Source organism: Ambystoma mexicanum, chromosome 5q, assembly GCF_040938575.1.
Source record: "Ambystoma mexicanum isolate Mex_15411 chromosome 5q, UKY_AmexF1_1, whole genome shotgun sequence".
Classification (NCBI taxonomy): Eukaryota; Metazoa; Chordata; class Amphibia; order Caudata; family Ambystomatidae; genus Ambystoma; species Ambystoma mexicanum.
Window position 1 is genome coordinate 246,243,896 of NC_090933.1, and position 15,474 is coordinate 246,259,369.

The window sequence follows — 15,474 nt, forward strand, 5'->3', positions numbered from 1 at the left end:
GTAAAATTGCTGCTGTTATCCCTGATCTCTTCTTGTGCACCTCATGCGGAGCCCAGGAGCCCTTCAGAGCCGTGCAGTGTGTGCTCTTACACACAGCTTATGTCACCAGCTTCATCCCAGGTCTCCATTTACGGGCGCATGTCGTGGGGCAATGCTATGACAGTGGACACCAACAGAGGTGCTTAATGATCGCCCAGCATAAGAGTATGCATATTTTAAAGTTATGCTGCTCACCCGAGAATGCACACGGTTTACTTTTTCATTAATTCTTTTTTGGCAGGGGTGTATTTTTGTAGCACCTTGCGATTGCACTTACTTTCTCCAAGACAGAGAACGTCTATGAAGCTTCTCCTGCCAGAGGGGCAGCCTAGCCTACAGATTGGGACGATGTACAAACAGAAGGGGAGTGCTTTGCTGAGCACCAGGAATGACAGACATGGTCCATTGATGAACAAGGTTCCTAGCTTAGTACGTTCTGTGTTACAGGAGACCCATGCACTTATTAGCACCTGGACTCAACATTTTCTCCTGACTAGTACCTAATATGTGGCCAAAAATCATACATATATTGCTAAGGTATTTCTAAATGTGTGCTTGTGCAAGGAACTTTAGTTTCTAATTAGCTCCCAGAAAGGGGGTGCCATAGAGCTTCCCAGTCAATCAGGATGCTCGGAAGGCAGGCTATACCTCATGGTATTGCCCGCATCCCGAGCCTTCTCAGAAGAGGAAAGCCAACATCTCCCCGCTCAGACAGGTTTAGGCTTGCTGTCCACCCCTCACCAATGCCACCTCCCGCTGTGAGGTAAAATATAGCCCCTGAATGTCAGAAATAAAGAGGCCAGGCCAGTATGAGTGAAGCTGGCTGGTGACATCCATTGGGAAATACAGGCAAGTTCAAAACATTTATTTTTCTGTCTTAAGGCCTAGTGACATGGAAAGAAATGGGCCTAGTTAAATTCTACGGCAATTGACAAGTGCACACGTGGAGAAAGACACTTTTCACAAATAAACTGAGATTGAAATACATTACATATGGACAGATTAAAAACTGCAGCAGTGCACATGGGATGAAAATAAATAGTTCTGCATTTGGAAGCTAAATAAAAGGAATATGGCCTTTGCAATTCGGAAATAAAGCGAAGAACAAATTACATTCATCGGGATGAAAGAGACCTGATTTCATCATATAAAATGACAGGATGGACAAAGAAAGGGCTATTTCATTTGGTGTAGATCTAAATACTGCTCCCTTTTGTAACAATGGCCTACTTTGTATGCAGGGGATGGATTCATTGACCCCTGTTCTAATATTGTATAAAGAAAAGATTGTATGTCTGGAAAACAGGCCGGAGTGCAGCATGGAAAGTTGCAGGTATACAGTAGTTAAATGTAATATGCTAGCCTTCCAGAATGGTAAACTGCCCCTTGTTTTCCTCTAGTCTGAAATCCCCCATTGAACTGTGAACTGAAGAAGGTGTCTGGATTCTGACCTCGCAGCCCTTTGGTTTGATGAATTCTAGGGATGCAAGACAGGTTTCAAAGATATGTTTGAATATATAAAGAAAGAGATCAAATTTGTGTTGACTTGCTGATAACACAACCAACCAAAATGACCTTTAAAGTAAGGTTCCCCATAAAAAGTGCATTCAGTTCTGAACAAAGACCCTTTCAAATCTGAACTCCAGACCTTTTTGGGCTGGGCCTACCAAGAAGAATGTCTGGTTGTCAATTAGTTGCTGATAAAATGTCCTGCAGCAGTGACCTTAAGGTAAACCTTCCCATAAACTTTACATTAGGCACCGAGCAAGGCTTTGAAGCCAAGGGAAAGAAATGCTCAAGATAAACCAGATGGCTGTCACATGTTTTAGCAGAAATCTTAACTTGAATAAAAAGTGCAGCGGGTGTCCCACCAAGCTCAATCCAGGCTCATATTAAACAGAAGAAAAAGCCCATTGGGATCCTGTAAAAATTACATTTTTGTGATGTACATAATTTATGTGGAAAATTATGATTCTGCCATTTTCATACACCCGAGGAATGGGAAAGTTGGCACAAGGGTAAATCATGAAATTAAGGTTTAAATTGGAAATGCAGCTATTTCGGCACAGCGGAAAACCACTAAAAATGATAGCTCCACTCAGGAAGGGTGTGCCGAAATAAAATTAGTATGGTCTGATTTGCCGTAAAATATAGAACCCAGATATATGGAACATCATGGGGTCATCTGAAAGACAAAGAGAGTTATTACATTATGAGATTTTTCAGAACAAAAGATTTAGAAACTCCCTGTCATTTTGAAATGATGCATCTATTCTCCTCCCTCAGCCTACATCATACGTATCTCCCAACTTCTGGTCCTATCAGCAGCCAGTGGGCGTCTTGGTGGGAGGTGAAGGTAGCAAGTTAGCCAATCCTGACTGCAGGAATTATGACCATATTGCAGTGTCATCCATGCTATAAGAGGGCAGGTTTGCATCAGAACAGGGCTTTTTGGACTTTATTCCGGGAGACAGCCTGCTGCTGGACTATAGCAAGGAACCACTATCAGAAAGGCAAGGGGAGCTACCAAGGCCATCAGGGTAAACCTTGCCTGGAAACCTGGGAGCCCTATCTGAGAGAGGCCTGTCTGGAGGGACAGGCGTGGTGTGAGCTGCCTACCAAAAGAGGGCCCTAAAAATCTGGCAGGCTTCCTGAACAAAACATAGAGCTCCCATGTAAGTAGATATCCCAATGCCATCAATTGTGTGGGGAGCCACCTGCCTTTATCCCTTTCCATTAGTGGGTCAAGAGGGGGGGGGTGAAACTGGATAGGCCCTTCACACAACTTAGTAAATCTCATTCAACTTATTTCCCCATAGAACCCTCCCCTCTGTTGAAATTGCGTTGTGCCTGCTTTAATGCCTTTGCATTAAATTGTGGGGAGGGGGAGACACTGTGTAGACCCTTAGCTCATTTGATTAAAGTCAATATATTAATTCCCATATAGAAAATCACAGGATGTGTGTTGATAGAATTTGAAACTAACAAAGCTCATGCCCAGTGTGTTAGAGCCACTATAGCCCATAAAGACCTGGATGTCTTGGTCGGGGTGGGGTTTGGGGGTGTCCATAATCACAAAAGAAGTAATCTATTTTACATCAGAATTACAAAGTATTACATCTCATCTGTATGTGTTGCAAAACGAAATTCCTAATTCTTTTAAATCAGAATTACAAAGTATTGCATCTCCACATTACTCTAAATGACTGAGTCCTATCTTTTATTTTCATGTGTTGAAAAACGATTTATTTCCATTTGAGTCCCTTTCCCTAACCTTGCCCTTAAAACAAAAGTTGAAAAAAACGATTTTTCCCCACTGTATTCCTTTCCCTAATATTGCATTTCTAGTAACAAGCCCACAACAATTTTTCGCATTGAATTCCCTTCCCAAACAGCGCCTTTTTAAATAAGTAGCCAAAATGATTTTTTCCATTGTGCTCTCACTCACTGCACCTTGCCTTTCAATCAAAGGGGTCATATTTAATTGATGCCTGGAGGGTGGGGGTTGCTGGGAGAAAAGTATTGTTTCAAATTAAGTCATTCCTGTAGACCCTGTGTTGTATTGTGAATGTTTTCATTTGGTTTAGGTGAAATTAAATCTGTTCTAAGTTATTGCATGTTTCAAAATCTCAACTGTGTTTTTTGAATAATAGAGTTATTGTTGTGACATTGGGTGTTGCCGCAGCATTCATGGCTAATGTTAGTCTGTTTGTCAAACCTTGAATAAATAAATAATTATATATATATTTACTAAACACTGGCCTTGTTCCTATTCCATTGGTGACATATGGTATTTGTTGGGGTTGGGTGCGAGACGGGTTGGAGGTCTCAGCAAAGTGAACTTTAATAAAAGTGCTTTATTGTGCGCCACCTTGCTTGTGGGGAAAGGAACTCCCTGAGTTGAGTGTGACCGCATAATACACTGCGACGCCCAACTCATCCCACTCCCCACTCTGACCCCGGCCCCACTAACATGCGATTGCCTAGTCCCTTGCAGACAGCAGGAACACTCAAAGTTCTTGCACAGCCCTTCTGTGGCAATGCCCATCATTGAAAAGGAGAAAGGACTACATGTAGTTCCCTTCCCCCTACGGCAATGGTGGCCATTTTAGTTTGTATTTTTTTAAGTTGGGAAACCGTCACTGCACCATTTCTCAGCTGAAAACAAAAACACTTAGCACCCAGGGAAACATGCCGGATAGCAACAAAACCCCCCTCTGTGGGTGGGCATCAGTTGTTCTGATAACGGCCCAAGGCTCACGTGAAGGCCCTTGCTTAGCTCAGCCCTGTAACTCGGGCCCCCAGCTATTACTTGACCCTTTAACACCCGCCCGCGTTGGGGTTTATTGCTTAAGCATGGAGTGACATATTGATGCAACATCTTTGTTATCATGTACATCCTGCCCTCTTCTCGAGCCAGCTGAAATCTGACAGAACAAGAGTCCATCACTCCCCCATCTGGGCATATGGAGAGCACATGGTATATTTTAGAGTTTGCAGATCCCTGTGGCCTGCCAAACAGTATTCAATGAACTACATAAAGGCGGAGAACGTGGATGTCCATGTCTGCCACATGACCTATGAACGCGGAAGAGATGGGCGTCAACACCCTAGCACCCCCCTCTTCAATTACAGACGTGCAATGCCACAGTTAGGCTACAATTTAAACAATTTACCTCTTAAGATACAAATAATTGTATGCTGAAAAGAGACTGTAAAGATGTTTCCCACCATTTCTTCTAATGCACCAGCAAAACTATGTGCAAAATAAAAAAAAAAAGAAATACATCATTGTTTACATACTGCAGAGCGAATGCAGGGCATGGACACAATTATGCCAAGTGTGAGCGCCCATGTTTTACCTTCTTCCAGAAACAGATTATTTGTGATGACAAAAGTTAAGGTCACGCACCGTAAAAATAAATCTGTTTGTGTAAATAATAAGCAAATCACGTCACTCCATGCTCTGGTTATTTCCCAGACAAAGCTGCTGCTCTCGCGCAGGAATGATATTCCACCCATCAGTCGCTTTCTCGAGATGTCATTAACTCTGCCCTCTTCTCCATCTTCAGTCTGAAGGTAATTCCCCCGGGCAGCGTGCTGCTTACTGCTTTCAGGGATTAAAGGTAAGGGTTTAGGAAGAAAAGCAGCTTTTGGTACAATGCTATTACACTGTGATAGCATACCCGCAAACTGTCAATTCTAAAAATGTTATGTCAGGAACACATGCTGTTCGTTTTCAATAAAATATTATCTTCTGGCAAAATAAGGGGCAGAGGATTATATGAAAGCATTCATATTTGTGCTCAAAATCTCATTAAGGGAACAATGCCGCCGCACTCCTGATCCAGCCATATTTGGAATGTGGCAAGTGTCCAGGAGAATGCAAGCACTTTTCAATTACTCCATCATTACCTCAAAAGTAGCAGTAGTGGGAGCAGCAATAGTACATTTTCTTCAAAATTATATTTTGCCAGTCGTTTTTGCTACACCCTTTGGGTCCCTTTACAAAGAGGAGTTATGTATTTTATGCCTATCACTGAAAGATTTTAGTAATCTAGGGAGTAAAGAGCGTGACAAATAGGTTGCATAGTCCAATAACCTCTTTTTTTGGGTGTATTGGTTTATAAGAAAAACCTTTCACAATTTCTTTAAGATGTACAAATGTTATATGCACATGTTCAAAACAATAAGAAGAGTGCAATAAAGCATACTTCACTTAAAAAGGACATATTATATATCATGCAATGGATATTTCTGACATTACAGTCTCAAAGATGTTATTTAAAAACCTACATAGATTTAAAATCAATGAAACACTCTCAACCACAAAGCAACCTATGCCATAAGCCTTCACCAGAAACATCATCATGTACATACATTAACCCTTCAAATTAGCAGTGTCTACCTTTGTTAAAATAAGAACAATAAATGATAAGATGCTTTAAAGTTCCTCCAACGAGAAGTTCTCTGATGTCTGGGAGTCCACAGCTTGGGTCCCATACATTCTAAAGTCGTTCATTGATTAAGCTTACATTTCATGTACCTCTGTTTCGGACAGGGAAAAGGGGTAAAGATATTTTGATAATTGTGCTCTTCTTCCTGTGACTTTAGAGTAATCAGAGTATTTTAAATAAGACTGTAAAGCATCTACAGCACCAGTCACCTTCATAAAGCGTGCTCTTAGAGTTGCTAGGATTGGTGATTCATTAATGTCACTATCAATACCTTCAAGTGGTGGATTAAATTGCGTAGCAAATTTATGTAAATCTATTTTTTTTCACCATTCAAATAAGTATTTATGTCCAGGAATACACTCGAGGGCAAGGGATCATGCATCATTGCATATAAGGCAAGTCTCTTCCACACCAATAATGAATAAATTGAAATAAGCCCCCAATTTGTGATGAATAATACAGTTTGGTGTACATTGTGCCAGGCCCAGTACTCTCTGCCAGAGAGTACCTTCAAGAGAATTTAAAAAGGATCCTAAATCCTGCAAAATAATTTCTAAACCGTAAATTAAAGATGGTAAAGAAAAGCACAGTAGTACTTCCTTACTGAAATAGAAAACTTGCAGTAGGATCCATAGCCGCCTTTCAGCTGTGCAATTCTCTTGTTCGCAGCATCTCTTGTAAATTATATAAGGAGAGATTTTGATATACATAAAAACCTAAATATTTCAGGCATTTTATGCGTTCCAGTTTTGGTTCTGCCACTCTGCAGGTCATTTGCTTAGGAGCTCTTCTATTTGAGAAAAATAGCATCTTTTATTTAGCTCCATTTAACTAGTTGAGTTGTTGTCCATTACATGGGAACTAAAATAAGGTCAACTTCCTTTGAAGGACTATTGGGGTGGGATCGAACAGTTACAGGTCATCGTCATAATCCAACCAATGCAAATCTAAAACTCCCTATCTAACAGGTAGTGCCTGATTAGAAGCTTAGAGGTTATCCATGTCAGATAAATACAGGTTAAAAAGCATTGCAGCAAGAATGCAACCCTGCCTCAGTCCCAATGATGCATTAATGTTATGAGATAAATGGCCGTCTGCAGTTATATGTTTTCTAATGATTGTATCCATGTGCAGTAAAATAATCAGGTGTATCAATATTTCCAGAAGGCCTCAGACACAATTTTCACTTGACTCTATTGTGAACAGCCCTATCAAATGCACTTGTCATATCCAGGCTTGCAATATAGATATGTGAACCATTTGAACGGTTGGTGTGTGCATTGAGGTGAGTCACAACTGTTCCATTTAGGATCGTACCCTGTCCATTCTGAAAACTGACTTGATGTTTCGAAATCAGTTTATTAACCATAGTGTCTAATTCCTTTAGGAGCAACGATGCAAATACCTTACTAGGTGCATCCAGGATAAGTATGGGTCAATAATTGGAGTCTGGTGTCCTGTCACCCTTTTTATAAATTGTTATAATATATGACACATGCCAAAAAGCAGGGAGTAGTTGCTTCTCGATTACCTCCATAAACAAGCTGTGTAATAAGCTTAACCATAGGGCCGGATTGTGTTTTAAGGTTACAGGGGACAATTAGTCCAAACCTGAAGCATTTGTGGAGTTCATTTTAATAATTTCATCATATACATTAGAGATTGAGAACACGGCAGCCCAGCCATACACAAAGTTACTATCCTGGAAATATTCAACTGGTAAGAAACGATTTCCTTTGAAAATGTCTGAAGAATATTTTACCCAGATGGCTTGAGGAAGAATATTAGTTTTTTTAGTAAAATCCCAATACTTTGCTGTATTCTTGCCACTCATTGCTTTAAGCATCCTCTGGCTATCTATTAGATGAGGTTCAGCCTTCAATAGCTTTGATAGATTTGTATAGGATTGTATTACCTTGTTCCTCCCTATTGAAAAGGCTGGAGGATGAATACCATAAAGTGTTGCCAGATATCCACTAGAGGCCTCTTTTCTTTGTTTGCTTGTGCTATCTTTTGATATAACTGTGTGGAGTAAATTTGTCCAACAAAATCTTCCCTTTGTTCACAAATCTCGACAAGATCTTTGCAATAACCTCTGTATAGCCATCGATTTAAAACAAAAAATTACAACTTAATTTATCTTTCCCGTTCAAAATGATAATCAGCATCTCTGTAAATTCTTTGATAAAGTTATAGTTCGATTTTTTCGAACACCTCCTTTCATTTATCTAAAGAAAACCCAAGGAAGGTTCATGTGTATTATAGGGAATTTGTGATACACACTTTTTCAATTGAAAAGTAGTTACAGAATGATCACTCACACCCATAAAGCATATCAAGAAATTGGAGCACTTTCACCTAAGATCATTTGATAGAAAAGCATGATCTATCCAAGACGACGTGGATCCCCTTTTCAAAGTCACTACTCTTGCAGGGTAGACCTGTGCAGACGGTACCAAAATAGATAATTCCCAAGAAGCCATGAAGTTAGACCATAACATGGCATTGTTTTTCAGAGCTATAATTTTGCTATTAAAAGGGTCACAACTTGGGAATTCATTAGCCTCTAGCAAATAGTGTGCACATTGAGAATTTAAGTCACCAACAATCAAGGTATTATTTTGGTGACCCTCCCCCAACCAAGTAGTTAGGACTTCACTAATTGGCTAATGAAAAATGTCAATAACATTTTCCAGAGGATTGAAATATACATTAATTAATAATACTTCATAATGTTGCACATTTTGTCTAGAAGTCAAACTCAGTGCTAGCATGGAATTGTCACATGTCGCAACAAGGCTAGACTGCATATTTAATTACAAGTCAATGGCTATTGCGACACCCCAAAGGGGGCGTCCCACATTTCCCCTAGTAGCTAGGATATGTGTATAGCCCTGCATGTCTAATGGTTTAGTTAAGATGGTTTCCTTTAACATGATAATGTCCTCATTAAAACTATGTTCATTTAAAAACCATTTCATTATATTTTTAAAACAATTCCAAGAAATGAAATTCAAAGTGTCAGTGCTAAAGATGAGCTTTAGGGGCTGTAATAGCTAACTTTTCCACCAAGGCCATGGCTAATCAAGACCAGCCCTCTTGAATATTTGTTGGAACTGAAAGAGAATTACTCATAACATTTGTTCTTTTTGCTGTTTGTTTATCCCTAGCAGATTCTAAAGATGATAGTGGATGACTGACGTTATTGCCTACAAGTGAAATTGAAATAAAGCTCTTCTGTTGATGGGGAAATGGATAAACGAAGAAGGTCTAGACCCATTGTCCTAAAGTCATCAACACAGTCCTGTATCAGTCGCGAAACTATTTTGGAATAGAAATGGTCCACAATTCTGTCACTTCCCTGGTCTAGAATATCAAAACGGTCTGTATCCCCAGAGTGAATTAATTTCAGATATGTAGCAAAGCTGATTGGTTGAAATTGATGGAGTCCTTCATAGCTCTTAGGTTTTGAAAAACAATAACTCTTATTGTTGAATTAAGTATTCGCTGTATCAGATACCTTAGTATTTGAGACTAGAACAGAAGAAAAGGTTTTAACTTCAGGAGTTATGTCCATCGAAGACTCAATGTTTCTAGGACCTGCTTGTAATCGGCTTGTAGTTGACATAAGAGTTGTCTGTGTGTTAATCTCAGTTGCACAGTTCAGTTCTTCACACGGATCCACCGCGCTGAGACTTCACAATTGTACAATTTCGCAGTACTCTTGACCTTAAGTATATCATCGTTAGAATCTGCTAGAATTTCAGTATCATTCTTCGTGTTGCTTCTATTTTTATGTTTAGCAAAGAAGGTGTTAATTTTCCCTAGGACCAGTTGAACTGTCTTTTTCTGCTTAGGTTTCCCCTTGTAATGAAATCATCGCTGTGAGTATCACTCTTGTTTTGTGCATGCATATTTCATTCTCCATTAATAGACTGGTTCTCCCGCCTCTACATTGAGATCCACCACCTTGGAGTCTAGTGGTAAGGATCTCAAAAACGTTATTGAGGACTTTATCCTATTTTGCTTAAAATTAGGTTGATTTTTCGATTTTTCCCCTCATTTTTCCTTCTCGTTTTTTAAATTCTGGATTGAGAATTCTCCCTAGGAGGAGAGGGATTTAATGAGTCACACACATTTAACCTATCCGGAGTTGGGATACCAGGTTTAGTAGGGCGTTCTATGGGACTAAACAGTTCTGGAAAAGCACTTAGTCTACCATGAGATGTGTAACCTCTTCTCTAGCCCACTGACCAGCAAAAGGAACCCAATCACTGTACAGAGAAAAATGGCTGGCCATGCCTAGCCTAGACACACACATGTGCACAGTCTACACTCTCTGGCACCATGTATTTATTTATTTATTTGCATTTGTAGAGCGCACGTACAGCCCGGGGGCATCGTGGCGCTTGTTACAAGAGATTACAAGGAATTTTCAGTAGGCAGCTTACATCTGACCGACAGATCTCTTAGTTGCACGTACAGCATTAATAGCATTTTTCTTTAGAAGACATACCAGAAGAGCTTGTTGGTTAGATGAAGAGTTGTGTCTTGAATGCTTTGCGGAAATGGGTTCAATACAAAATGTGTTTAGCACAGCTGTACATTTGTACAGTAGAAAAGCCTATACCTCCACACAATACTTTCACAAACTCCAAACAAGTAGAGTCGAAATGCAAACAGAACGCAGGACATGTTAAGTGATCTTAATGTTTTCACTTGTCTTTAGGAATAACCCAACTATGTGTGCTATTTTATCCCCGGAAGATCCTTGTTTGATAGTTATTACATCAACCAGAATGTGCCACACATTGCAGATCTGTTTCTCTTTGTCTGTGTGAAGCTGTCCTGGCACAGGCATGTAGACATGGCAACTATGAAGGGCAGGTTAAGTCACCCCATTTGGGGACACCCATGCATATGCCTCAAGCAGGAATCTCTCAATTCAAGGACCTGCAACCTTGTTGCCCTCACGCCAGGGGAGGAATGCTCCAAATTCTGCCGACTTCCAAAGGACCAGTTCCTCCTGCTGGCTCCTGTGCATTAAGAGGTCTCTTATTTGGCCATTGGGTTGAGTCCAAATCCTTCCCCTTGGCCCACAACAAGCCTCTGGGGACTCTGTGCCTCATCCCAAAGCATCCACACCCCTCTACCAAGCCATCTGGACACTTAGGAGGTGGCAGAAAGGAGGGCTCCAAACGCCCCTTCATCTTATGTTCCCCGCGTCATGTGCAGGTTATTGACCTGGACCAGGAACCTCTGACTGTGCTGGTCTTTTTGCTGCATTTTCACCTAATTTATTATGAGAGGCAGGCCCACCCCCTCTCACCTTCCAAGGGCCCTCTCCCCTAAAATAAGCCATGACAACATGCAGCAAAATGGCTGTTTCACTGAATGCAGAGAAACGGCCACGATCAAATGGGCAGGTATATAATGACTCACCCTTTCATAATCTTTCACATGTGAAAATTGCAAAAATACAGCAAAAGGAACAGGACCTGGAGACTGCACAAGGAGCAGAGGCTTAAAGGGATACTCTAGTAAAAAATTTTATTTCAAAAATAGATAGGCCACATTAAAAAAAAAATACTAGCATCCTCCGTTTTAAAACTTCCTATGTAAAATTTTGAGCTATTCAAGCTCAAAATTCGAAAAAGCAAGCACAGGGGGGCCGCCATTTTGTGAAATGGAGGCCCTCCTGTGCTGGCGTTTGCTTTTGCGGCACTAATGAAGGAAAAGCCAGCCAGCTGTAGTAAACAAAGTCTACCGCTGGGTGGCTTTCCCTTCATTAGTGCCGGGACTCGGAGGACGCGGACCGGAGACCAGAGCAGGAAAGCTGCAGCTGAATCTCGGTAAGTGCTACTTATTTTTTTTACAAAAAATAAGCACTAGCTGCGGTTTTTTTTCTAAGTTTTCCGGGCTGGAGGAGCCCGGAAAACTTAGAAATAAAACTGCAGCTTTAAAAACGTTGTATTTATGTTTGCGGTCGCTTTTGAAGCGACCGCAAACATAAATACAACGTTATTGTGTTGGAAAACGCTGCGGTTTTTCGTTCCAAGTTTCTCAGGCTCCTCCGGCTCGGAGGAGCCTGAGAAACTTGGAACGAAAAACCGCAGCGTTTTCCAACACAACCGCGTGTGTTTCTGCCTGCTGTGGCTATCACTTTGGGTCTCCGGTGCAGGAGCACCGGAGACCCAAAGTGAAAGCCACAGCAGGCAGAAACACACGCGGTTATGTTTACATGCCGCGTAGTGTTTCTACCTACAGCTGATTTGCCATTCGGCGCTCTCGGGCTCCCCGTGGGGAGCCCGAGAGCCCAAAATGGGAAATGCTACGTTGTCTGCCTGAATCTTCTTTTCCTTTTGGGGCTCTCGGGCTCCCCGTGGGGAGCCCGAGAGCCCCCAATGGAAAAGCAGATTCAGGCAGACACAACGCGGTTGTTTTCTGAAATGCCGCGTTGGGTCTGCCTGAATCTGCTTTTCCATTTGGGGCTCTCGGGCTCCCCGTGGGGAGCCCGAGAGCCCCAAATGGAAAAGCAGATTCAGGCAGACACAACAAGGTTGTTTTCTGCAATGCCGCGTTGTGTCTGCCTGAATCTGCTTTTCCATTGGGGGCTCTCGGGAGCCCGAGAGCCCCAAATGGAAAAGCAGATTCAGGCAGACACAACACGGTTGTGTTGGAAAACGCTGCGGTTTTAAAACCGCAGCGTTTTCCATCACAATAACGTTGTATTTATGTTTGCGGTCGCTTCAAAAGCGACCGCAAACATAAATACGTTTTTAAAGCTGCGGTTTTATTTCTAAGTTTTCCGGGCTCCTCCAGCCCGGAAAACTTAGAAAAAAAACCGCAGCTAGTGCTTATTTTTTGTAAAAAAAATAAATAGCACCTACCGAGATTCAGCTGCAGCTTTCCTGCTCTGGTCTCCGGTCCGCGTCCTCCGAGTCCCGGCACTAATGAAGGGAAAGCCACCCAGCGGTAGACTCTGTTTACTACAGCTGGCTGGCTTTTCCTTCATTAGTGCCGCAAAAGCCAGCACAGGAGGGCCTCCATTTCACAAAATGGCGGCGCCCTTGTGCTTGCTTTTGAGCTTAAATATCTCAAAATTTTACATAGGAAGTTTTAAAACGGAGGATGCTAGTATTTATTTTTTAATGTGGCCTATCTATTTTTGAAATAAAATTTTTTACTAGAGTATCCCTTTAAGACAACATGGAAACGGCCCAAGGTGCAGGGTCTACCTGGATACCAGAGCTCCCAAGTTTCCCCTTGCATTGTTTGCGATGGTCATCCTTTCATTTTTGTTTACCTTTGAAGTCTGGGACTTTTCGTTTTTTTATTTCCCATTTTAAATACAGGAAAACTACAAGTCCCAGAATTCCACGCATGTTTAGGGGAAACTTGAGTGCTCTTGCATACAGCAAAAGAGCTAGGACTAAAGGCTACAGGGAGAAAGACTGCATCTCCGAAACAGAAGAACAGAAACTAACACGGGCAAGTGCAAATCAGGATGGTCAGAAGGAAGAGAGCAGTTCCAAAAGAGATTCAGCTGCAAGAGGTTCAAAACACAATGCCCGAACAAGGAGCTTCAGGGTGTGGCAGTTTGTAAGCAGTGCTGGTAGGGAGGAAACCCAGGGTGGAGTCGTGTGATAGGGTCGCAAAAACGGTCAGAGGTGTGGCTACTAACAATCTCTGTCATACATTTTAGGAGTGAAGCCGATTTATGAATGTATGATCGCCCACACAACTTTCCCAGGAAAAAAAATTGGCCAGTCTGGAGAGTTGCCACACGGGGTTCTCTATATGTTGTATAATTCATAAGCATTTTTGTTTTTGCCGGTTCTTAAAATGTTTATTTTGTTTTTGTTTATTTTATTTGTTCCCCTTTCCCTTGCATTCACGTGTAGAGGGTTGTCCCACCCATGACCACCCCCCAGCGACAAGGCTGACAAAATTCAAACAGTTTTGTACAAGCCCAATTGTCTTGTCCACAGAGCGTCCTGGAAAGCGGTGCTGGCAGTCCTTAAAGGACTCCCGGTAGAGCAGTTACTCCTTTGTTCTTAGTCCTGGTGGGGATGCTTTTTTCTTTTGCATATGTTTAGGCATTTGGCAATGATGGGTGGGACTTTTCCATCGGAAAGACCCCCCACAGATTGGTACCTAGCCAATAGGGTTCCCATCATTGCCAAATGCCCAAATAATGTGCAAAAGGAGAAAAAGCACCCTTTTAAATGTTAGTCAAGATGCCATGACTTGCACACAAAAAAAGGTACAGCTCTGCATTAGTTGACAAATGTTCTTAGCACCATACAAAACAGCACTCTGGAAGTTTGTGAGAGAAGTAATATTTATGCAGTGACTTTACTAAACTTTTTCCTGTAAGTCTTAAAGAGATTTAAAGTAGTGTTATAAAAAAACGATTTTGCAGGCTTGTATTATTTTGCATCCTGGGACTAATACTTTTCTCGGTACCATGTGGATTATGAAGCTAAAACAATACTCTTTCGGCTGAACATGTTTCTCTAAAAATTTACATATTGTAAGGTTGCCTTCATTTGAGATGTGTATTTTGTAAGTAAACTGTCAGATTTCTCAAGTTTCCTGTGGCCACACGTGAGGTCACCCAGTCCTGTATTTTCCCTTCGGATTCTGGGACTTGCAGTTTTTTTCTTATCCATTTCACATATAGGTAACAAACTACAAATCAGAGGATTCTGAGCATAAACAGGTCTGGATGACTTTTTCACGAATGGCCATGGGAAACTTGAAACTGCTGCTCTATAAGACAGTAATATTGGTCTTGAAATCTAGAATGCAAATATTTGGAACACGTGGAGTTTAGAAGGCATGTGTTCAAGTGTCTGAACTGTGGAGTGTGTTAAAGTCCCAGCTTCACTATTTAGCACACGATGTGAGCCCTGTAGTATAGGGGACTAGCCCCAGCAGAGCCACCATTTGTTCCCATTTTGCTACCGGTCACCAAAGTGGCATGGGCCATCCAGACTACTGCCCCAGAGGAGGAGCATGGGCCATCCAGACTACTGCCCCACAGGAGGAGCATGGGCCATCCAGACTACTGCCCCACAGAAGGAGCATGGGCCATCCAGACTACTGCCCCACAGGAGGAGCATGGGCCATCCAGACTATTGCCCCACAGGAGGAGCATGGGCCATCCAGACTACCGCCCCACAGGAGGAGCATGGGCCATCCAGACTACCGCCCCACAGAAGGAGCATGGGCCATCCAGACTACTGCCCGCCCCACAGGAGGAGCATGGGCCATCCAGACTACCGCCCCACAGGAGGAGCATGGGCCATCCAGACTACCGCCCCACAGGAGGAGCATGGGCCATCCAGACTACCGCCCCACAGGAGGAGCATGGGCCATCCAGACTAGCGCCCCACAGGAGGAGCATGGGCCATCCAGACTAGCGCCCCACAGGAGGAGCATGGGCCATCCAGACTACCGCCCCACAGGAGGA

General features: G+C 42.2%; 1 protein-coding gene across 15 annotated transcripts in view; it reads right to left on the reverse strand.

Annotated features, from left to right (window-relative positions):
- The window catches only part of PTPRM (protein tyrosine phosphatase receptor type M), a 2,094,608-nt gene that overhangs the window by 1,804,717 nt on the left and 274,417 nt on the right, over window positions 1-15,474 (reverse strand). The window lies entirely within an intron of this gene.